General features: G+C 41.2%; 1 protein-coding gene across 2 annotated transcripts in view; it reads left to right on the top strand.

The window, feature by feature from the left end:
• IQGAP2 (IQ motif containing GTPase activating protein 2) overlaps positions 1 to 25,343 on the top strand; it is a 294,682-nt gene that overhangs the window by 84,883 nt on the left and 184,456 nt on the right. The window lies entirely within an intron of this gene.

The raw sequence follows: 25,343 nt of genomic DNA, 5'->3' as shown, positions 1-25,343 counted from the left end.
ATACACACACTACACAGGTCACGCCCACCTTCAGGATGAGTCACTTCAAAATGAGACTTTATCCAGCTGCAGTGAAATTTCTTAGCCCTTCATGTAGGTGTGGAGAAAGCTCTGTCGGCACTCTACATTACTGTTCAAAATGTATGCCTCAAACCTGAGAGTGCTGGTTGGCAATAACAACCCACTTGAAGCAGTATCGTTGGCTGAAATGTAAATTGCTTTGTACCCATTCTCATTCTTGTAGAATTCCCAGAAAGAAAGTAGGTTTTACCTTAGCGGTGTTCAAGAAATAACCTTTCTTCTCACATCTCTTTTTTAAGCCTATAACAAGATCGTAGATGATTGATTTATGCAGCTCTGGTCCTCTATAAAGGTTTTTATATCTAACAACAATAAAAACGTATTCTCGGGAATTTTACCATTATGGGATTGTTAGTAATTTGGGGGAGGAAGGGTAACTTTGGGTTTACTTCCTGAATTAATAAGCTGCCATCACCCTGGAATGCCAATTTTCTTTTCAGTTGTTCCTTTACCCACCTGTGAAGTAGATTAAAGCATTTATCAGATGGTGATTTAATTCTAAAAATACAGTGGCATAGGACTGAATGTCCTGTGTTTGGAGTGCTTTTAGAGAGCATTGGGATTTGCAAGGGGTGAGGTATCCATGGAGAGAAGGAAAGATTTCATAATAACTGAATAAGACCTCAAAGTACCACTCAAGTACAAAAATACGGCCTCAAGCATAATGGAGCCCATAAGATAAAAGCAATTTTGTTGTTATTGTTACAATAGCCTGCAGGCGCTACTTATATTTTAGGTCCTTTCAAAACTCTCCTTCTGAATACAGTTTTATTCCTATTCTAACTTTCAAACATGACCATTCCGTTTTTAAAATAGTATTGAATCTGTGTGGCAGAATATATTTAAGATGCGTGAATTACGTTCAGAAGACTTCAGGACCAAAGTGCTGAGAAGCCTTGAGCATTTTCCTTTAAATATGTAAGCTTCAAAGTGTAGTCCTTAGCACTCCTGAAAGGAAAGTTCAGTAAAATGAATGTAGCATTTGAGATTTTTATCTTGCCTTTTTTTTTTTTTTTAAAACCTTGGGTTTATCATTTGGAAATGTTTTTTTAAAAGATTTTATTTGTTTTAGAGAGTGCATATGTGCAAATAGGGAGAAAGAGAGGGAAGGAGACCAGGAGGGAAACGATGTCAAGAAGTCTCTACTGAACTGGGAGCCTAATGAGGGGCTTGATCTCATGATCCTGAGATCATGACCTGAGCCTAAACCAAGAGTTGGACACTTAAGCCAACTAAGCCACCCAGGCACCCCCAGCTGGAAACTTTTTTTTTTTTTTTAAGATTTTATTTATTTATTTGTCAGAGAGAGAGTGAGTGAGAGCGAGCACAGGTAGACAGAGTGGAAGGAAGAGTCAGAGGGAGAAGCAGGCTCCCTGTGGAGCAAGGAGCCCGATGTGGGACTCGATCCCAGGACGCTGGGATCATGACCTGAGCCGAAGGCAGCTGCTTAACCAACTGAGCCACCCAGGCGTCCCCCAGCTGGAAACTTTTAATGGCATTATCACATGTTTAGCAGTAGCGAAGGTGCCGTGAGTAGTGTGTGCTTTAAAATGGACTCCCTTGCTCTGCGTCCACAAACTTTGCATTCTCTCTCGTATGCTGTCCTTGATGTGTTTAGTGTCACACGTGTATAGACCTGAGGAAACCCTGTTGTCACCGTTGCTTCTCCAAATGGTCAGATGTGGATGTATCTTTCAGTTGCTTGCCAGATCTTGAAAAGTCTGCTTACATGGAATGTAATGGGAGCCACTGGGGAGATGCATCTTTTTCTCACTCTTCCTGTACTGAAAATATTTGAAACCACTGAATAGATGTCTTTGGTAGTTGTGTGACATAGAATTGGTAGTAGTGTTACAAAGTTAGTGAGCTTTTCATCTGTTTGAGAAGAAATACACAATCCCCTCACGGTGTCTTACCTTCACATAATGTTGCTGTGTCCTAACTTGAACCTTTGTCATCAATAAATAGGATTCCCATCAGTTGTTCCATTCCTTTCCAGCTCTCCCACTGCCTCCTTCCTTCAAAGTGAGCTCCTTGTGGTTCTACGCCTGATTCGTATGTCTTTGAACACACTGTCCCCTCTGCTTTGAATGTCTGTCCCCTTCCTTCTTGCATCATCAGGTCTGACACGTCCCTGAGGCCATTTGAGTTGGGCCATGGCCTTCAGAATTTCACCCTGGCTTTCACTTGTTGCCTGCGACAGGTCCCAACACACAGTGATTCTTACTTGCCTCTTGTTAGACTCCTGCAACGCCTGACACACCTTTCTTACCCTCCCTGCACTGAGTAGTCATTATCGGTTTGTACACCTGCCATCCCGCCCCACCCCCATGACCACCCCCAGAGACACACATAACAGTCTGCAGGAGGAGGCAGCCCTGTTCATTACCTCAGTAAGAATTTCACAAAAGCCAGTCATCAGTGAATACCACCAAGGAGGTGAATCTGTTGAGGTTGTGAAAAGGGATTCAGAGATGTCTGAGATGCTCTTGGCCCCAAGGGTTCTTTCTCAGGCTCGGGAAATAAGGCATGTCCTGGGGAAGAGTGGCTGCAAGCTGGCGGGCTGTGAAGTGGACCAGGGTAGCATGAACCTGCGGAGTGTGTTCAGGTTTGCTCTCACCTGAGTGTGAGTCTGGGAGAGGTTCACGCCTCCCGTCCCCAGAGGGTGGGGCGCAGTCATGCCTGTGTTGCTGAGATTGGAACCTGAGTGAAAGGGTGGCCCTGGGATACTGCCTCGAGATGAATGGCATTTCTTTAAGCTGTGGGGGAGAGGGGGGAGGAGCACAAGGAAAAGATTAGCTTTGAGAAGTGACAAGGTATTTGGGCAAAAGGTTGGAGCCCAGACTTCCTGTTCCGGAATTGGTAGTGGGAGGGAAGATGGCAGGGTACTCGACAGAGCGGCTCTGGAGAGCCTCGACAGGGACGTGAAGATGTTCGGGTGTTACCTTGGTATGCAGACAAATGTTGGAAGTTTTTGGAGTTGCTGAGAGTGAGAAAATTGCCACCTACAGGAAGGCATGGGTGGTGATAGTGTAGTAAGGTGACAGAAACTGCAGCCAGGTCACAGGATGATGCCGAGATCACTCGTGGTAGATTGGGCTTCTGTTCACAATGAGATGAGTAACATCCTTTCTGTGCTAGTAATTTCTGCCAGGAGTTTGATCCTTTTAACTGGTGGTTCTTTTCTTGTCCTCCACCCACTATACCCTGTTCACAGCACTCAGCCAGGGCGAGCCTTTTTAATTGCAAGTCCGATGATGTTACTTCTCTTCCCCAAACTCCCCAGTGGCTCCCATCTCAGAGTGGGAGTCAAGGTCCACATGGTGATCCACAAGCACCCTACCCTTAGGTCTCTGGTCTCAACTCCTCCTGCACGGCCCATTCTGCTCTGGCCACTCTGTCCTACTTGGTGTTCCTCACATTTGTCTAGGATGCTCTCTCTTGAGGCCTCACCCCCCCATGTGTCCACGTCTAATCTCATCTCCTTGAAGTTGGCTCATAGGTCACCTATTCCTATTTAAAATTGCAACTTGTCTCCAAAGCCTCCCCATGGCCCTCCCCAGACCTGTGATCCTACTCTACGTGTGAATATTCATGACCTGAATCGCTTTCAAATACAGTACATCATTTATCACTACCTCTACCATTACTGGAATTACTGTTCCTTACCAGACCTCGCCACATAGCTCTGCTCATTTGCAGGCTCTTTAAAGGCGTCACCTTTTTATTAACTGATGCATCACAATGCTTCCAGAAGTACCTGGTACAAAGTAGAAGCTAGTAAATATTTAAATGCATTGTGATTTTCCTGCTATTACTCATAAGGCCTAGTTAACTAACCCTTCTCACCCCATTTTAAATGTGTTTTGGTCATGGGAGAGGATAGCTCATTCTATCATGGTCTAAATTTTCTGTATGTTTTAGCCATTTTTTTTTCTTTAAATGACCCGTTTTCTCTGAGATTTTTAGAGCAAAGTCTTAGGAGTATGTACAATGACGAGAGAAAAAAATTTGAAGTTCATTTCTCAAATAAAAGAAAGTTATGTGGCAGAAAGGTCCCTTATATCATAGAGGATTTATGATCTGCAAGGCTGAGATGGATTTCCTCATAGCAGTCTGGCAATGCTGGAGGGTAAGGTCCTCTGCTTCTCTAGCAGGTATTCCCTGCGTGCATCTCCACAATGCTTGACCGTGAGCTCTCTATCATAACTGTCCTGGGAAAAACTGTTATCCTCACAATTGTGTATGACCTTTACCATTCTATTACCTCTTAATTCTGGTGCTATACACACACCGGGGGGGGGGGGCGGCTAGCTGAACGGGACAGAATACAAGGTGGAGAAAGAATAATTACATAAAAGGACCTTGGTCTGGGGATTATTTTTGTTTTGCTTTTTGTCACCTCACCTGCTTTTCTTCTGTGTGTACACAATGAAACACTCATACGCATTCACCACACCCCTCATCCAAAAAAAACTGTTAGAGGAAATCATAATAGAGAATGTGGAGATGTGTAGACCTTTGGGTAACTTCTAACTATGTAGGCTGACATCTTACAAGTAACTTCCAAAGGTGAGCTGGGGGCTCTTTAGAGTCTGAGTTGGGAAAGTTCCAGGTAGAGTATGCGAGTGTTTGTTTTTGTTTTTGTTTTTTTTTCCCCTCTCTAAGTGAAAAAGTTCCTTTTCCAGAAGAGCTGTTGCTACACCTTTTTATTATATAACTCTTTCCTCAATGGGGTCTTATGTGCAGGGGGGCCAACATTAGTTCTTGGGAAGCGAAAAAAAATACATGTATATTTAAAGGACAGATGCATCCAGAGTGCATAAATAAATACACAATATTGCTATGGCATTAAAATTTCATGGGAGGGTAATTAGGAAACATCTAAACTCCTGGGGGTGGGAGCAGTAATGAAAATAATGGTTATGTAACACCACTTTGACCTGGCCTCAGAGGCACCAGCCTGGGAACAACCTCTTCTGGGCATTCATCCTTTTGTCTGGGGTGAAGGGAGTTATTTTGATAGTTGAGGAGTGAGCTGTGTCCAGGGGCCCGAGTCTGGAGGCAGAACGGGAAGGTCCACCTGCTGGGTCAGGCTTTCTGTGGCTGAACAGACTGAATTACTCTGCAGGGTTGAGTGGAGGGTTCGCTGGGCTTCCAGGGACTGGGAGGCAGGAGCAGCACTGGGGAATGTGATGAGTGTTTAAGATGTCCCATATGTGCCACCTCCCCGAGAAGCAGCATATCCCCTTTTCTTGGTGCCTCTGCCATTAATGTAGCCTTCTTTGCTTTCTTGTGATTCTTCCTACTTGCATTTCTTCTTCTAACTCACCAGCCCTCTCCACATTTGTGTTTCAAATTCCTGGAAGAGAATCCAAACAACAAAGTCCTTACCATCGTCGTCTGAGTAGAGCTGAATGTAGCAGCCGGCAGACCAGACCTGTGGCCACTGAAGACAGGCAGCACTCAGTCGGCTGCCGTGTCAGACCTCGGTAGGAGCAGGAGGGCGCCACGCAGGGTTTGGACATGGCTACATGTGGCTGAGGAGTTTCCTGAGTTTGCTCCTCTGACGACTGTGGTCATGATTCCCTGTTATTGTAGCTTCCTGAGAGTGAGGTAGGCATCCTGAGGCTTCACCTGCCTGGTAGGAGGTTTGAAGGTTTGAATCATCCGAGTGTTTGACCTGCGTGTTCATCACTGAGGATTTTCTGTTGGGGTTCCTTTCAGCATCCACTTGGACAAAGAATTAATTTTAAAGTTTTATTCAAGCATCTTAAATTTTTTTTTTTTTAATTTCCAGAGAGAATGAAAGAGAGAGAGAGAGAAAGAGAGTGAGCGCACAAGCAGTGGGAGCAGCAGACTCCCTGCTGATCAGGGAGCCGGATGCAGGACTTGATCCCAGGATGTTGGGATCATGCCCTGAGCCGACCTGACCAGCTAAGCCATCCAGATGTCCCTATTCAAGCATCTTAAAGCTTGTCTCATTCCTTAACATCAGGAGAGGAAAAGTTTGCCCAGACTTGCCACTATCTCAGAGATGGCACTTACGAGCTCATATGGTTTCTCCCCTGAAGTGACTGTGAGGGCCTTGAGGGTTGAGTGTATTGTTTTCATCTGTTTCTTTAGCACTTACTACAGCGTCTGACACTTAAGGAATTTTCCAGTAAATTATGTGTTAAGACAGTGGCCTTGCACATGGAAGAGGTGGTAGGTAACTCTGAAAATTTGATCATCAAAGGAGAAACGCTATAAAACATCTATTTTATCTCAAGTTGGGCTAAAAGGGGTCCTTATTTTAGAGTTTAGGTCTGTACCTTGATATTTATTAGGCTACTTCTTAAGAGTATTTTCATTAAAAAATGTCTGAGCATCAATTAGGAAAGAAAAGAGGAGAGGGAAGTTTGCAGTTATAAGTAAGACAAAGATGGATCTCCTTAATATACAGAGTCTCTTTCAAATAAGCTAATAAGAAAAGAACATTCAGTTGGGAGGGTTTTGTTTTTGTTTTTTTGGTCCATTTTAATACATAACTTGCATTTAAAAAAGTAAACTTATGAAACATTCAAACTTAGTGAAGAAAGGCAAATTATGTAAGCATCCCATTTTTGCCTATCAGATTGACCATGATTAAAACCCTATTGCCACTCACAGGGTTAAGGGAAACAGGTATTCCTACCTCTTATGTGGGGGTATAAGTAATATATAATCTTCTGGGAGGATAATTTGGCAACAAATATTTTTATGACTCAGCACATTCCTCCACAAGAATGTTTGCCCCATTTGCAAAAGTGAGAAAATATAAGCAACCTGCCTGACTAGGAATAAGTGACTGTTTAATTAAGTGATATAAGCTGTTGATGGCTATTTGGTCATTAAAAACAAGTTTGTGAAATCTAATGTTATGCAACTGAAATAGAATCATACAGGATCATATCTGTAGTATATGTTATATTCAGAAAAATGTATATTTCCTTAGTGGTAATTATATGTATTACTGGATCAAAAATTACCCTTCTTGATAATTTTCAAAATTTCTTGCTTTTATAATAAGGCAATATCACTTCCATAATTAGTAAAGTTATTTAATGATAAAAAGCACAGTATATGGAAGTGAGAGCGATCTTAATAGATTGCACATCACTATAACATATTAATGATGATTTTTCTCAAAAGGTCCTTCCCCAGTGTTTAAGCAAGGAAAACTAGTTTAAGAATGTTCACATAAAGTATTTAATAGATAATGGAAACAGAAACAAGTAGAGACAGCATGGAGTCATAAACAGAATATTTTGCAGTTAGATGATCATGGGTTGGGATCATGGCTGTAGCTGCAGGTCCTTTGGCGCTGGACCTACAATTTCCCTACCTATGAGATGGCTATATTAAGCATCTCCGTCCTCCTAGGACTGTTGTGGGGTGCAGTCACTGTGTGCGGGGGGCACTTAACACAGAGTGTGACTCAGTGAACAGGTCGTTCTTCTTAGGAGGAACAACGTCTCAGCAGGAGCATAGCATTTCCTTTAAGAGAACCAAATTTGAAAGCCATTAATTAGGAAGTGATTACTCACTTTACAAAAAAATGACAGCTGTGATGGTGTGTGACTTCTCTGTTACCTAAACTTAACAGCTTAAAAAGCACATTTATCATCTGATGGTTTCTTTGGGTCAGAAGTCTGGCCATGGCTTAACCAAATCCTCTTCAGGAGGCTACCACTAGCATGGTGACTGGGGGTGCGTTCTCATCTGCAGGCTCAACTAGAGAAGGATCTCCTTCCTTCTCCATGTAGTTGTTGGCAGTATTCCGTTCCCTGGGGTTGTAGGATTCATAGCAGCTTTCTTCTTCAGAGCCAGCAAGTGGGGAGAGGAATAGAGACAAGCACAAAGGATTGTGATAACAAGGCAGAGTCTTACATAATGCAATGTAATCATGGGGCTGCCTGGCTGTTACCTTTGCCATATTCCATTGGTTAGAAGTAAATCACAGGTGCTGCTTGCCCTCCAGAGAAGGTGATGACGCAAACATGTCAATACCCTGCATGGGGGTTATGGGAAGGGGTTGTTCTGCTGCAAATGATATTCACATGTGTTCCAAACACCAAAAGGAATGTGCTATTTTATAAAAAGTGATTTGGTGGAGGAAGTTGTTGGCTTACATCTTAATAACATTGATCAGAAAGCAAGATGAAAGTACCATGCGCTTGTTTCATATTAACTCTTTTTTAAAAAAAAAGATTTATTTATTTATTTGACAGATAGAGATTACAAGCAGGCAGAGAGACAGGCAGAGGTTGGGGGGGCGGGGACAAGCTCCCCACTGAGCAGAGAGCCTGATGAGGGGCCTGATTCCAGGACCCTGGGATCATGACCTGAGCCGAAAGTAGAGGCTTTAACCCACTGAGCCACCCAGGTGCCCCTGTTTCATATTAACTCTCTCTTTTTTTTAAGATTTTATTTATTTACTTGAGAGAGAGAGTGTGAGAGAGAGAATGAGCATGAGAAGTCATAGGGAGAAGCAGACTCCCTGCTGAGCAGGGAGCCCGATGTGGGACTCGATCCTGGGACTCTAGGATCATGACCTGAGCTGAAGGCAGTCGCTTAACCAACTGAGCCACCCAGGAGTCCCTCATATTAACTCTTAAGGGCCAGTAGTGCTGTCATCTTTGTTTTGGAGATTGAGAACACAGCTCTATTGCTTGAAAAACCTGGTTCTCCTCTAACCCAGGGAGCTTTCCTGGGTCTCAAGCCTCCTTACTTTGTGAGTAATGGGTAACTGAAATGTTACTTGAAAGGTGACTTTTCTTTTTTTAAAGTGTAGGACTTTCTTCTCTTGTTATTTTTGCACTCTTTATAATGAGTACTCATTGCAGCGACAATAAACTTTGCTTTATCTCACCCAGAGTCATTGTTAAGCTTTAAACTTCTGTTTGTTCTCTAGATTGAAAAAAGCTGTTTGTTTTGCATGTAACTTGGCATTCTCAAATGAGAAGTGTGGCATTTTGTGTTCTCTGCTGGGCTCCCCCTCCTTGCACTGGCTCAAGTTATGATTAGTCAACTCTCCTCTGTATGGGAAAATGTTGATGAATAATGCTAAGAATTTCATGGGTTTCAGAAAAGCCCAAATGAGATTTCTATTTGAGATGAGTACACTAAAATACACTAAAATGTAATTTTTGGAGGTACATTTATAATCTATAAGATGTGGCTAAATGACAGTTTATGCCCACAACCAAGCCATTGGAGGCCATGATGAATATTGGCTTTTTTCCTGTTGTGAACAGATGTACCAGCTGCCCTATAATAATACTCCTTGTGGCTCTAGGATGGAGTCTTGGTGATTAGACTCTGGAATATTTTATAACCTCTACTTATCATAGCTTAAGTGTATGACTGGCTGACCAAACTCAGCAAGGCATTGTCAAGTCATGTGCCATCTTACAGAGTAGGACTCCCGTGCGAGGAAAAAAACCAAACCCCCAACTCTCATACCAAAGAGACTTTGTAGTCCTTGCTGTACATGTTCTGATGATGCCTTGCATCTGTATTAGAATTCAGAGTAGAGATGCCCAGCATTCTCTTGTGCCAGTTACTTGCCAGAATGATGGATTAGATAACAAGTATCTACCCCTTTCCATTGTTCTTAATGCCGCATGTGTGCACAGTGCTTAACTTCTCAGAATGTTTTCATATCTTTTCTTGACTGAATGAACATATCCACACTGTGAACACAAACCAGATGGTATTGTCTCCATTTTATAGATGAGGAAACTGAGGCTCAAAGGCTTGACTTTCCAGGACCATGTCATACACAGAGAGAAATGGAGCTAAGGTCACCTAGTTCCAAACCTTAGATACCTTTACTGAATGAATTGTGGTGAAGGACAGGGAGTTCATTTGAATCCTACCTCTTCTGCATCCCAGCTCAGTGACCTTGGGTTTCAAAGCCTCTGTTTCCTTATGTGTGATGTGGAGATGCTGGGGTTGTTAGGACAAAAGGACAATTTAACTGCGGTCTCTAAATCTGGTGTACACTCAGTTCATGGCAGCCATTGCTATAATTTACTCTGCTCTTCTTCTCACTGCTGAGGTGTGCTCCTTGGTATATCTCCCTTGAGCCCACAGGATCTGGGTATCTAAAATTCTAGGCTGGTAATCCACAGCCAGTGAAAGAGAGAATGCTGGTACATTCCTAAAGGTTATTAAACTGGGAGTGACTCCATCTCTGGGTCCTAGATCATCCTCCCCCACAAGAGAGTTGCTGTGATGCAGGATGAGATCCTCTGAAGGCAAGAGGATGAGTAGAGCATAGTCAAAAGAGTGGAAGGTAGCTTTTGGGCAGACCTTTGGATTTGTTCTTCAGATATATTAGCAATTAACTTAAAGAAAAATGGAGTAAAGAGGCATGATGGGTTTTAGTTAGTGTGACATCCAAAAAAAAAAAAAAAAAGTGAATTCTGACCGCCTGGCAGGGATTTATTTGGATTTTGATTTGCTGCTAGGACATATAGCACAGTCGTGACTGTGTTAACACATGAAGCCCTCTCTTCTTACCCACTCTCGAAAATCTGCCTCATGTACTAACAGCAAATGTCCTGCTATGATGAAGTCTATGTCTTTCGCGTGTATACCAAGGAAGGTTGCTTCTGGAACATAAGCATCTGGGCCCTTGGTCCTGCCCTCTGCCTTTGAATCACAGAGAAGCTATACCCCTTGTCTTCTGAGCAGATGTCTTTTGAAACCACATTAAAAGCATCATTGTCCTGTATCTGGATCTTCTTGTACCCATTCCAAAATACAGCAAATCTTTTCCATGGGGAGATACCTCTGCAGATACCTACATGAGATCTGAGACATGGTACAGAAAACATGAAATTCTCTGAGCTCTGTAAAACTTGAATACCATGGCAAGTTATCTGTGCAGTTTTTTTTTTTTTTTAAGCATGGCATCACACATCCACATGTGCCCACCTGGCTCTTGATTTATTTCATTTTTTAAAATCAAGCAAGTTTGATTTCTGTGGTTTCCTATTGGGTTCTTCTGCCTACTTGATCATATGTATTTACCTATCATGTCATCATTTTAGGTTGTTTTCTTATTTTTGGAGCCTAAAGTAATGATAGATCATGGACTGGCCTTATCCTAATGATAATTGCTGCTGGTAACTTAATATATGCCAGGCATTCTTTCTAAACATTGATTTAATTTCACCGTACTAGGGGCGCTTGGGTGGGTCTGTTGGTTAGGCAACTGCCTTTGGCTTAGGTCATGATCCTGGACTCCTGAGACTGAGTCCTGCATCTGGCTGCCTGCTCAGTGGGGAGTCTGGTTCTCCCTCTAACCCTCTCCCCATCATGGTTTCTCCCTTACTGTCATTCTCAAATAAATAAATAAAATCTTTAAAAAGAAATAATTTCACCACACCCTATAAGCTGCAATAATTCCTCCTCTAACTAATGGGAAAAAGGAGTTTCAGAATGTTTAAGTAAGTTGCCAAGGAGATGTGATAAGCAACAGATCAGAGGTTGGAGCCCAAGGTTGTCTGATTCCAAATTCCTTGTCATTTCTACCCCCAGCAAGCTGCCTTATGCACTACATATTGGAAGTACCATGCACATCGAAGGGATTGGCCATTAAATGTAACATTTCTGCATAATTCTAAGCAAGAAAAACACACATGATGAGGCTCTAGTTTTTAGATGGTCCTTGTGCCAGAGAAACCCAGATAGAGGCAAACTCCAACAAGAAATATGGAAAAAGAATAGTGTCTTGATCATCTGAATGGTGTCCCATGTAAAAGGTCTGCTTTTATTTGGTGGGCCTCTTGTGTTGAGTTGTCTGGTCCTCCCCTCTCCCCCGGTACCCCTGTATTGTGGTGGGGTGAAGTCTGGGCTTTTATGTTCTAAGTAGCCCTCCCATTGTGTTTTCTACATCTGAGCATCTGTAATTATGCGCAACCTGGGGGGGGGGCAACTGGACTCCTTGCTTTGCCCTCCCAGACACTGCCCTGTTGAGTGGCAAAGACTGAAATGGTTGCCATGGTTGCTGCCCCAGCAACAGTGTTGAGCTCAGAGGGACTTCTAAGTCAACAATGCTACGTGTGGAAAGTGGAGACACAGTTTGGCATAGTTACAGTTGCTCGTATATATTCTGCGGGTGGAGTCACTGTGGCATCCTCGGTCTACTATGTGAACTCGAAGATGTGTACAGCAAGAATAGAATGGAAATAAGAGGCTGTCTGTGTTTAGGCAGAAAGGCATTTGTCCTGGAAATAACGTGCAGTTCTCGTACATTGTGCTGTAACTGTTGTTGAAGTTAGCGAGACCATGGGAGTGTTCATTCAGACAAGCCTCACCTTTGGCTTCACTCTAGTGTCTTGAGGCATGGAAATCCACTCCCTGGGACCAGGGAGTAGCAGAACATTGTTAGGATTTTTCTCAAATAGCCATTAAATGCCAACAGCCACCACCACTTGCTGAGGACAATAAAAGGAGTGGAGGAAAGTGGTCACCACTAAACAAACATATTGATAGGTTTGAGTTCTCACACTGTGGGTGTCCAGGCTAAGTAATGTAGTCAGTTGGAGTTCATGCTCGAATTAAAATAGGTTTTTCAAAACTTAGTGGGGATAATGCAATGTAAAGAGTTTAACGTGAGGGTGCCTGGGTGGCTCAGTCGTTAAGCATCTGCCTTCGGCTCGAGTCATGATCCCAGGGGTCCTGGAATCGAGCCCTGCATCAGCTCCCTGCTCAATGGGAAGCCTGATTCTCCCTCTCCCTCTGCTCCTCCCCCTGCTTGTGCTCTCTTTCTCTCTCAAATCTTTTTAAAGAAGAGTTTAATGTGGGGCACCTGAGTGGTTCAGTGGGTTAAGCCTCTGCCTTTGACTCAGGTCATGATCAGACTCCCTGCCAGGGAGCCTGCTTTTCCCTTTCTCTCTGCCTCCCTCTCTGCCTACTTGTGATCTCTCTCTGTCAAACAAATAAATAAAATCTTAAAAAAAAAAAGAGTTTAATGTATCTTGACTTAACGTCTGAAGTATGAAATAATTTTTAAAACTTGGAGAATTTCAGAACATTCTCTTAGGAGAGGTTACCCCTAAATATAACAAACCTAATGATGTTCAGATTGATTTTTTAATTTTTTAGTCTATAAAATACCTTATTTTCTTGTGTGCTTGGGTGGCTCAGTCAGTTAAGTATCAGACTCTTGATTTCGGCTCAGGTCCTGATCTCAAGGTTGTGAGATGGAGCCCTGTGTCAGGCCCCATGCTAGGTATGGAGAATGGAGCCTGCTTAAGTTTCTCTCTCTCCCTCTGCCCCTCCCCCCACCACCCCACTGGCATACACACTCTCTCTCTCTTAAAAAAAAGCTATTCTTAAATTTTTAAGTTTATCGTGGCACAGATGATTTTCCTGTTTCTTCCAGAATGACTTTTGATGCCTTACTCTCCTATGTTGGTGTCTTAGTCAGCAAGTCTCATGGGTTGCTTTTCTTTCAAGCTAGACTGGTACTTTTTGATGGGGGGCAGGTATTCTGTTCTTGGTTGGTGCTATCTGGGGAGGTCTACCTAGAATCTCATATCTCACACGACTTGATCTCTGATGGATTCCTTCCAAAAGACCCTGCTGAAACTGCTAAATCTTTGAACCATCGGAGCTGGCAGCATCTCTGACAGTGGCTTTGACTTTTAGAGCATTGTGTGCTGACAGTGGAGTGTGCCTCCGTAAAGTGAGGTCAGGATATGTTCAGGTATCAGCCCATGAGTGCATTCCTCCCACCTAGTCCTCCCCACCCTTGCATTTCATCAGCCTTCTGCCACTGACTTTTAACAACTCTTACCCTGGTGCTGGGGAGGCAGGCAGAATCTTAGGGTCAGTCCTTAAAAGTGAGCAAGGGCAAGGGAACTAGTTATATTTTTCCACTGCTCAGGTTCCCTACTCATAGCTCGTTTTTGCCTTCCTAATTTTTGTTATTGCTACTGTTTCACTGCTGTTTTCTGCCGTGTCGCCCCCACCCTGTGCTGTGTGTGTTACTCTGTCTATTCAACATTTAAATGTTCATCAAGACTCAGTCTGGGGTGGGGGGGCCCCGTCAGTTAAGCGTCAGTCTTCAGCTCAGGTCACGATCCTAGGATCTTTGGATGGAGCCCCACATTGGGCTCTTCGCTCAGTGGTGCTCACAAGCTCCCTGCTTGTGCTCTGTCAAATAAATAAATAAAATCTTAAAACAACAACAACAACAAAAACCCCTCAGTCCTAGGCTCTCTTCTCTTCTGAATCTATACTTTCTTTTTATAATATGGATGGATGAAAGTGAGATTTCTTTAGGAGATGACTCGTAAGCATCTGTCTCTAGGCCCGGCCACTTCTCTGAGCCTCAGATCTGGCTATTGTTGCATACTCAGTATCGTCCTCTTCTGTGTGCTATTTCAAACAAGTGTTCAGGTTCAAACTCATGACTTTCTAATACCACCCTCCCATCACCATCATCCTTCCCCCAGCAACAGATGTGCTTTCCTCCATGTTCTTTTGCCATGAAACACCAGTATGCACTCAACTCCTCAGCCCAGCATCCCTCCCTTACCTTCTGCTTAGTCGTGCCCATGTACTATCAGTCCTGACTCTTCAGTTTCTGCCCTTCATATGCTTCCATCTAGTGATCTGGTCCTTGCCTCCCTCACTCATCTCTAGTACCCACCCCTGCTAGCCATACTGCTCCTCACTGTCCCTCAGATGGGCTGTTCCCACCTTAGAGCCCTCACACAAGTGCCCTCTTCCTGGCTTCTGCACACCACCCTACTGATTTCACGTTAAGGGCTGTGTCCTTGGAGGAGCTTTCCCTGGATGCATAGAGGAGGCCATTCTTTGTGGTATAAGCTCTTAGGACCTGTGTGGCTATCTCAGAAGAGATTTAGTTGCATAAGGAAAAGAACTGTGCCCTTGCCTCTCTGCTCAGCAGGGAGCCTGCTTCCCCTACCCCTGCCTCTCTGCCTACTTGTGATCTCCCTCTCTCTGCCTGCCTCTCTGCTTACTTGTGATCTCTGTCAAGTAAATAAATCTTAAAAAAAAAAAAAGAACTCTGCCCTTGCTCTCAGCATAGGCTTGGTGAATAGAGCAGGGCCTGGCACTAGGTAAGCACTTGGCAATTACTTGTTTAGTGAATGGATGAATGAAGCCAGACTCTGTATCTAGCAATTTATATACATAATACCATTTGAGCCTCAGTGTCATGTTCAGATTGCTTAAAGAGCTGGCCAAGGCCTTTCTGGAAGCAACAAAGCACAGCAGGGGGTCACCCCAGGACCATGGAGTCATCCAAGTCTAGGTTTTTCCTGTTCCATCACCTGCTCTCTCAAGGAAGAAAGAGTTGCTGCTGTTAGATTTAATTAAGTTATTGATTATAAAAGGAGAAAGGAGCAGGGATTCTTCTCATAAGGGAAATTGAGGGACAGTTTGAAGAGACTTGAATTTTACAGGTGCTAATTTCCTTAGTTTCTTTAAAGGAAAAAAAAAAATCCTTATACATCATCAGCTTGAGGAACCATAGAATTGACTCAGCAGATTTTGCTGCCAAATCTCTAAGCGATATTCTAAGTCTATCTTCCACTGCTTCCAAGATATCTGTCCTTCAGAGCCACATGGCTCTATTCCTGGTCTTCACACTCATTGCTTTTCATCAAACCATTTCTAGCCTCTTTACTCTCTGCCATTTTAGTTCTGGTCTTTGAGACCCCATTTATCCACTGAAGAAATATCTATTGACCACCCATTGTGTTCCAAGCACTGTGCAGGGGCCCAGTGCCCCTCTCCTCAGCAAACACCATTTTTAACAGGAACTGTCATTAGTTATGTAATCTGGTCTTGACTACACAAATGGGCAAAGCCCTATTATTTAAACATTGAGCCCTTTCTGTGTACCAGGCACTGTACTAGTCTTGGAAGTTTAGGAATAGACACATTCAGTGTTTTATAGTCTGTGTGCACTACCATCAACCAGACAGGAATGGGCAGATAACTAGTGTAAAGTCGGGAAGCACATATAACCCACCAAAGCAGTATAGGTTTTAGCTCCTGGACGCCTCTGAGGCCTCCATCCATTCTTGGTTCAAACACTGTACAGAAAGTAACCTAAGAGACCTCACAGTTGGGCTCAAAGAGAGACTAGTATATTTTCCTTATCAGTTTCTCACTCTGCTCTCACCACACCCCCTTCACCTAAGTACAATTAATTCACTGCCAATAAGTGTCTCATTCCCAACATAGGAAAGTTTCTAGCCCTTAGTGGGCAATTTGTAAATGTTACCTTCTTTCCCCAGAAGACAGTGGCATGTATTTATCTCAGACTTGAAGTTAATGGAAAAAATACTGACCATCCAGCACACATCTCTCTACTCTATTGAGATTTGAGCCAAGAGTTAAGCCAGCAGGACTCTATAATAGACAAAAACAGTTATCTTCAGAGTGGAAAGTGGGGCGGGGGATATATTAGGACATCTATTTTTTATTTGTTGCTTCTGGAAATTCTCTTGTTTGTTGTAGATAAAAATGTAGACAATAATTTGGAGCTTATAATTATAGCAAGAAAGGAATACACAAGGTTAATACAGAAAAGTCAATCACTATGAAGAACTAAGTACAATTTGAAATTAAAAACACATTGACATGAGCATCCCCCCAGATGAAATACTTAAGTAGAAATCCTAGAATATATACAAGAGCTATAGAAGGAAAACTATAGAACTCTGGTGAGCAAATTCAAAGAACAACAAATGAGCAGAGATATTTCCTGTTCATGAATAGGAAGACTTACTATTGCCAAGATGTCAACTCTTCCCAGTTTAATCTATAGATTCAGTGTAATTCAAGGCAAAATCACAGAAGCTGTTTCATGGATATTGACAACCTAATTCTAAAGTTAACACAGAGGAGCAGAAGACCCAGAATAGCCAGCACAATATTGAAAGAGAATAATTGGCAGACTGATAGTCCCTGACTTCCAAACTTACTGTAAAGCTATAGTGACCAAGACAGCATGGTCATGGTAGAAGAAGAGTAGATGGCACATGAATGGAAAGAAATAGCCCAGAAATAGACCCACCAAAGTATAGTTCACTGATCTTTGGCAAAAGAGCAAAGCAATACAATAGAACAAAGATGGTCTTTTTAACAATAAAAGTAAAAAGATCACTGGTTGCTAAGGGTTAGAACAGGGAAGGAGAGATGGATAGATAGAACAAAGAGGATCTTTAGGGAAGTGAAAATGCTATATATGATAATACAGTGGTGGATAGGTGTTGCTATACATTTATCCAAACACTTGGAAGGTATAGCACCAAGAGTGAACCCTAGGGTCACCTGTAGAGTTGAGGTGATAATGATGTGTGGACATAGAGTCATTGATGATAACAGAGGAACAGTGCTGGTAGGGAAATGTTGAGAACGAGAGAGGCTGCCTGTGTAGGGGTCGGGGATATGGGAGATCTCTGTATCTTCTCGATTTGACTGGGAATCTAAAGCTAAAAACTACTCTCAAAGCTATTTTTAAAAATGGCGACGATGTCAGTATAAAGCACCAATAGCAAACATACACGTTCCTCTTTCTGTGTCCGCCACTGTTGTGAGCTCTTTACATATCTTAGTTAATGCTCATAAAAACCTTAGGAAGTGCTGTTTTTATCCCCATTTCACAGTTGCGGAAACAGGAAGACTGAGGTTTAGTGACTTGCTAATGAAGCTATGAAACTGGTGGAGTCTGGTGCCACAGCTCTGCTCTTCACCATTCTGCTAAGCTGTAGTACATGTATATAATTTGTAAATAAGTGGATATGTGCTCAGAATACTTGTACTAGTAGGAATCTATGATGGAGAAAGTTGAGAGTCCATTGTTTGAGAAGGCCTGATACAGAATGAGTAGCCTTGGTTCCCAGTTAATGATACGCCTCATCATATCATGGGGATGAAGTTTGCCTCTGAGAGGGACTGGGGGAAGGGGTAGATTCTTTCTTTTTTAGACGAAGGGTCATACTGCTTATTAGGGAGGGACATCCTTAGGTCAAGAGGGGTAAGGAAGAACACAAAGGAAAAATCCAGTTAGACTGTATATGTGAGATATTATCAAAATAAGACAGGGGTATGTCTTTTTTTTTTTTTTTTTTTTTTGAGAAATTGGAGAAATGTCCAAAGCAAACTGGAAAAGGAATGAAGGAAGAATGGCAAAGAACATGAGGGCAAGGCCTTGCTTAGTCCTGGTTTGTGCTAAGATGGGAGCAGAGCAGAAATTGAAGAAAAGAAGGCCTTCATGATATGGTATTATAGGGTGGTTTTCAGAGCCCCTCCAAAACTAAAGACCAAGTCCCGGAACTGAATAAAGATCAAGTGAGATGTGTATAAATTTGTAAGAAAAAACAAAATGCTTAAAAGATAGGTGTCCAAAGAACAGACCAATTCACAGAAAAGTAAAATGACTAAACTTGCAACATGCTCAGTTCTACAAAATGACATAAAACCACTGAGATGGTTTGTTTTGTTTTGTTTTGTTTTTACCTGTTAATAAAATAAAGCAAAAACTCAACATATGCATAAAGCTCCCATCTGCACCCTCTGTCTTAGGAATCCTTATCCCTTTGCACTTGTGTGGAACACTTTAGGTAAACAGATTGACTGTATGTGTATACAGACACCTGTGTTTTAAAAATACATGTAATATATATACATATATAGAAAACTAATGCTTCTTTTTAAATTCTGCCTAAGAAATCAATGTCTGATGCAGTAAAAGCCACATAGCTGTCCTAGCTTCACTGATGATCGTGAAGAATTGACAATGGCATTAATGTTATTGTATATTTTTAGATGTATTTATCTTAAAGAGAGCATGTGTTGTAGGAGGGAGGGGCAGAGGGAGAGAAGCTTCAAGCAGGCTCCCCACTGAGCACAGTGCACGATGTGAGGCTCCATCTCATGACCCATGAGATCATGACCTGAGCCAAAACCAAGAGTCTGATGCATAACTAACTGAGCCGCCCAGGCACCCCTGTTTATCATATTTAACCTAGTAAGTCATTGGAGCATTAGGTAGACATTACAAACAATGGTTAGAAAGACTGTATAATAACCTCAGAAAATCTTTGATTATAATGTTGAGAAAAGCAAGACACAATTGTACCTTATAGCCTACCTCTATTATAGTACTTGTTATCTTGTGTTGAAATTACTTGTCCTTACTTGTCTGTCTTTATGGCTAGACTTGGGAGGGCCAAAGGCAGAGATGGGCTAATTTATACTACAGTGGGTGGTAACTGTAGCCACAGTGCTTTGCCTGTGGTAGACAAAGCTGAATGAATAATAAACTTTGTTCCCACCAGACAATTCCCAAGACCTAACCATTTTTCATATTTTTAAAATTATGACAAACATCATTTAGAGAGTTTCTTTTTACATTATATACCTTTAGAGTATTTCTTGGGTTTCTTGATTGAATGTTAAATAAAAGCATTGATAAAAATTCTCCAGTGTAGTATTGATAACTAGAGTAAAGTATCTACCATAAATGAGTGTATAGAAATGATTGTTATATGGTCCTCTTACAGAAATCATTAGGGAAAGAACATAACACATCTCAGATAATCTGCTTTGGAGCTGGTTTCTCTTGATGCTTATTCTCATAGTCAGAATTAGAAATATAAACTATTTGGAGAGACGTTTTCATAGAACTTGACCATTAACCAAAAGATAGAATATGCTACTAAAGCAGAGGGTTCTCCAATCTTATCCCAAGAGAATTACTGGGCACAGACAGTGAGACTCAGAGTGGCAGTCTCATACTTTGTACAAGGCTTTTGTATCATTGGAGGGAAAACTTGGAAACCCCTAGGCAGCCCTGGGCTTGGTATGTTCTGGATCCTTCCTCCAGGCCAGATGGATGCATGTTTATCTTTCTGCTTTAGTACCTAACTTTGTATTCCATGACATTAGAACCTTGTAATTGCCTCCTTTATTGGTGACCTTTAAGAGATAACTTGGGCTTCTTGGGGTCATTCTGTAAAGAAACCACAGCCTAAGGTGTGATATGATCTGTTGCATCAGGGAAAAAGCTAGTTAGAACTAGAATGAGATCAGAGAGTTTCTCTGATGCTCTAGCCTGAACTGAGGGTGTGGATATTCACAGATATTTAGACTCACAAAGAGGCTGTAAGTCTCAATTTTTATTTAAAAAAAAAAGGTCCTTCTAACTATTGTGGTATTTTGTGCCCATCATAGCTATTAACTATGTATATGAGGTTTATGAAATGTTACCTTTGAATTCTCATAGCCTTGGCTAATTTTGATGTTCCTTCATTGGTAAAAAATTCAGACCACAAAAAAAAATTAATCATTATTATTTATTGAGTGTTTCCTCTGTGCCAGGCACTGTGTTTTACATATATTATCTATCCTTAAAGCACTCTTTCAAGGGGCACGATATCATTCCTGAAATATATTTTTTAAAATCCCATGAGTTTTCAGAGATTAGCTTGCTCAAGGTCAAAGCATGAAGGGAAAGTTCTGGGCTTGACAGAGGTCTGTCTGGTATCGAAGCACCACTCTTAAAAAGGATGATGGTCTGGAACTGTGGTAAAATTTAGTATATTAAAATTGGTTTGTGGGTATGTTTCATGTGGGAGTTCTTGGAATTCCTTATAAAATAAATTTGTGATACTGAAGCTCAGTAACTTCCCATCTTTCAAATAAGCCACAGAAGTATGGATCTGACCTAGTAGGTGAGTTAGTGGAAGCTTTTGGGGGAGCTGGCATCTAAGAAAACGGTATATTCCAACTATAAGACATTCCAGAGAAGGCAAAGCTATGGTGACTGTAAAAAGATCAGTGGTTGTCAGGAGCTTAGGAGGAGGGAGGGAGGAATGAATTTCTGGAACACAGGATTGTTAGGGCAGTGAAACAATTGGGTATAAGGCTATTAATAGTGAGTATGTCATTATGTGTTTGTCAAAACCCATGTATTAGAATGTGTGACTCCCAAGAGTGAGCCCTAATGTACACTATGAACTTTAGTCAGTAATAATGTCTCAATATTTATCAGTTGAAACAAATGTACCACCCTAATGCAAGATGTTAATAATAGCAGAAACTGGGAGGTGGGCGTGGTAGGCATATCTGTCCTTTTTCCCTTGATTTTTTGTAAATCTAAAATTGCTCCAAAAATAAAATCTTTTTTTTTTTTTTTAAACTTCACCTCATTCCCTCCAATTTTAGGATTTCCGTCCTTTTTAAAATTACTGACCCTGGGTCCTAACACATCAATTACTGTTACGGTTCCTTTGTCCTTCCTCCCACTTCTGGTCTTTTAATAAGGTCTGTGGATGAGCTTTTCCATATACACTTTCTCTGTCTTTCCAGTTGCCAGAATGCTGGTTGCTTACATTTGATCTACCCACTCTCAGCCTGTCCTGCATGTTGACATCTGATTCCTGTTCCCTTAATGTAGCCCTGATTGTCTCCCTCCCTTGGCCAAAAACCTTTGTTTGCCCTCCCTACTCAAAATGTATCGGCATCAGGCGACCTGTATTCCTTGAAGTCTTGTTAGAAGCAATTGTCTCTTGAAATCCAAAGTGATCTCTGTCAGTACACTGTTTATAACTTTTTGTTGACATTGACTCTCATCGTCCTAGGTTAACGTTGTGTTGTACCTGCATTTCTCTCCCCATCCAGTTGGACTTTGTTATTTGGTGGTAGGGACTGTATTTTCCCTCTACCACTGTTCTTGAATCACGGTAGTGCTTTGAATACAGGGAGCCTAGAAGGTTGCATTCAGCTCGATTCAGGGTATCTATGTTCCCAGCATCCTTAGAGCTCTGCATTAGGTGAAATGAAAGAGAAACCCATTGCCCACATGACAGGCAGTGTGATACACAGAACAGTAGCTGAGATGTCTAATGTTACAGTGTTGTAATATTTGATCACTGTCACATTTATGTGGGGTTTGTAGCCACTACTGTGCCCTATTGTGTCTCGAATTAAGAGTTTAGATTAGGAGGACACCTGGATGGCTCATTAGGTTAAGCGTCTAACTTGATTTTCCTTAGGTCATGCTCTTATTGTAATGAGATTAAGCCCCATGTCAGGCTCATGCATGGAAGCTGCTTCTCTCTCCCTCTCCCCTCCCCCGACTCATGCACTCTCTTTCTTCCCAAAATCTTTTTTTAAAAAAAGAGTTTAGATTAACATTAACAGTTTAACCAGTACATTTTGAACCAAACATCTATCCACGTGTCTTTCCGGAAGAAATTCTTATTGCATAGTAAATGAGTGCTTTTGTTATCTTTCCTATTAGAAGAATGAAAATTATATTCAGAAGATATTGTTGCTTTGAAAATTTTAACTTCTTAGAGGATTCTTGTGACTATTTGTCAAGTAATTCTTAAATTCTTTTTTACCTTTCATGGCTTAATTCCAATATAAGATTTTCAATGGCATAAAAGGAGTTGTATATATTTTTGAGGTCTTTTTCTTCATCCCAAGTAGAAGGTGGGGTGAGATAGAAATACATAGTGGCTCCAACTGCCTCCAACATTTAAGAGTTCAGCTTGCAGAAAAATAATTGACTGGAAAGAACAAAGAAGTATGTATCTATAGTACCAAATTTGTTTCGTATTTGCTTTCAAAACTGTTTAAGCAAAGCACATTTCACCAAGATGAATTTCAGCTTGAGAGATGTCCAGATGTTAAATGGCAGGACTCCAAATACTGAATGTGCTGTGCTTTTAGAAAAATAATCTTTTTTTTTTTTTTTTGGTTTTCTTTTGTTTCTTTAAAAATAAAGGTCAAGAGAGAGATCAGCAGGAAAGTCAGAACAGAAGTGGATTTGGAGATAGAAATGTTCTCTTTGAGGAAAAAGGGGAATAATCTTTTAAAAAGGAGATGCAGTTTAATAATATGTAGGAATTGGGCTTAAGATCTCAGATGACTGTAAACTCAGTTCAAGTCAATAACACAATTTGGTGCCAAAAAGTTACTGATATACTAGGTTTTTTTTTAAATGTTTTATTGTTTTGGGGAAAGATAAACATCTTATTAAGATTTCACATGCTACATACATTTTTAACTTTGTTTGACTTAGAAAAAATGATAAAGTTTTGACAAAATTGATAATATTTTTCTCATCAGATTTCATGTCTATCATCAAATTTCCAGTCTTTATTGGATTATAGTTGAATTAAACATTACTCTTAATTCTCGAAGATGATAGAAATAGTAATTGGTCAGAAAAGCCCAAAACATAATGAGAATTGTAGAAGAGGTGTTGGGGGTGGAAAAAGGGAAAAGATGAGTGAGATAGAAAGTTGTCCAAAACATTTTCAGTGCTTTAAAATAGAACAGAAGGTAGCCTTAGAAGATGTCAAGTGACTATTTGACATTTGTGAATTAGATCTTAGAACATTTACAAGTGAATTTCCTTTGCAAGTGGTCTGTAGGTGGTCACTTTTGGTTGTCTGGTGGCTTTTGAAAGAAGAATTGCTGTCTTACTTGAAATTTTATTTCCAGTTCCAGAAAACGCTGTATCTTAAAAATTGGTGAAGATGATTCCATTTGTAACTGCTTGTTTAAACACACACACACACACACACACACACACACACACACACACATACACACGGCAAGATAGTGATCCCCTTCTCTGTAAATATGGTATTCCGAAGCAGCTGAAGGTAGAGCTGTTGGTAAGAGAGCTAGGGAAGAAAGTGGCAGCCAGATGCCAAGTAATGGTGGTCAGGAATTATTTCAGTGGTCTATTTAATCTACAAAGAGGGTAAAATAACTTTTTTTCCATGAGGCAGGTTAGTGCTTAAAGGATAAAGGAAAAACATTAGGGATTTCATATGCCCTTAGTCCAGAATATTTTTTGACTTTATATATTACTGGATGTCTACACAAGTGTGGTTCTTCCATATGATGTAATTTCAGGGAGGTAAGTACACACTTACTCCTTTGGAACCTGCTCACTGTAATTTCAAATTTTGTTCCCTCTAACTGGAGTCACCTCTTCATAAGTAGAAGATAGAACATACATATGCAAGTAACGGTAATGTATCTGTTGAGTTTTGCATTTCAACCTGTTCTATTTCTAGAACGACTTAAAATATTAGGTATATAGGAAAGAAAACTAAAGCAGAGGTTTTTCTTCTTCTTCCTCTCCCCCTCCCCCTCCTCCCTCTTCCCCTCCTCCCCCTGCTCTTCCTCCCCCTTCTTCCCCTCCCCTTTTACCCCCTTCCACTCCTCCCTGTTCTCCTCCCCCTCCTCCCCCTCTCACTCCTCCCCGTCGCCCTCCCCCCCCCTCCTTTTTCTTCTTCTTCTTCTTTTAATTTCCCTGGAGGAGTTGGGAATTAGAGTGTTGGGTAGCAATAAATAGAACTTAGATCTGTCAGCTACTGTATTGTGTGATCACCGAATTGTTTCCTAAACTGGAACACAAGTTATTGTAAGGATTAAGTGAAAAACCTACCTATAGCATCTAATTTATAGTAGGAACTCACTGAAATGGCAGGGCTGCATAAGTGGGGGGGGGGTATAAATAAGGAGCGTTTGGGATTTCAACTTTGATGTACATTCACCTATGGTGGTTCTCCCTGCTGATACTTCGTAGTAATTGGGCCAAGGTTATTTGCACAAAATCACCTTGAGTTTATCAGCTATCTTCTGAAAATCATTGATAGAGTCGACGGCACCACAGAAAGGAATCACTTAGAATATTTGTGCTTGATTCTCAATATTTAGGGGAATAATAAAAATTCTCGGAGAAAACTTCAACATTTTACATTTGAATTTAGTTCATTAAAAAATGACATTTGGGTCCAGTGTTAATTTTAGTAAATTAAAATGATGGAGTTTCAAGTTTTTGGTTTACACATGTTTAAAACTTGTGAGTCAGGAAATTCTGTCAGTAGCTTAGCATTCTAAAACTAGGATGTACTCATACACCAGAAGATGTTGGACAATGAGTTGACTATCCCAAGAAATGCGTTTTTACTGTATTTTGAAGTAACATTCACTAAATTTTATTTCTTTGGTGTCAAGTTCTACAAGTTTGAACAGTTGTATATATTTGTGTAATCGTGACCACAGTAAGGCTACAGAACCGTTATATTCCCCTAAATATCTTATTTGCACTGCTCCTTTGTAATCATACCTTCTCCCTACTTCTCACCCTTGGCAACCCTTCATCTCTCATTATGTCTTTTCCAGGAAGTCATATGAATGTACATAAAGTAGTA

This window comes from Mustela putorius, unplaced genomic scaffold (genome assembly GCF_011764305.1).
Source record: "Mustela putorius furo isolate JIRA1106 unplaced genomic scaffold, ASM1176430v1.1 tig00537350_pilon_pilon_pilon, whole genome shotgun sequence".
NCBI classification, from domain to species: Eukaryota; Metazoa; Chordata; class Mammalia; order Carnivora; family Mustelidae; genus Mustela; species Mustela putorius.
This window is presented reverse-complemented; position numbering and strand designations above follow the sequence as displayed.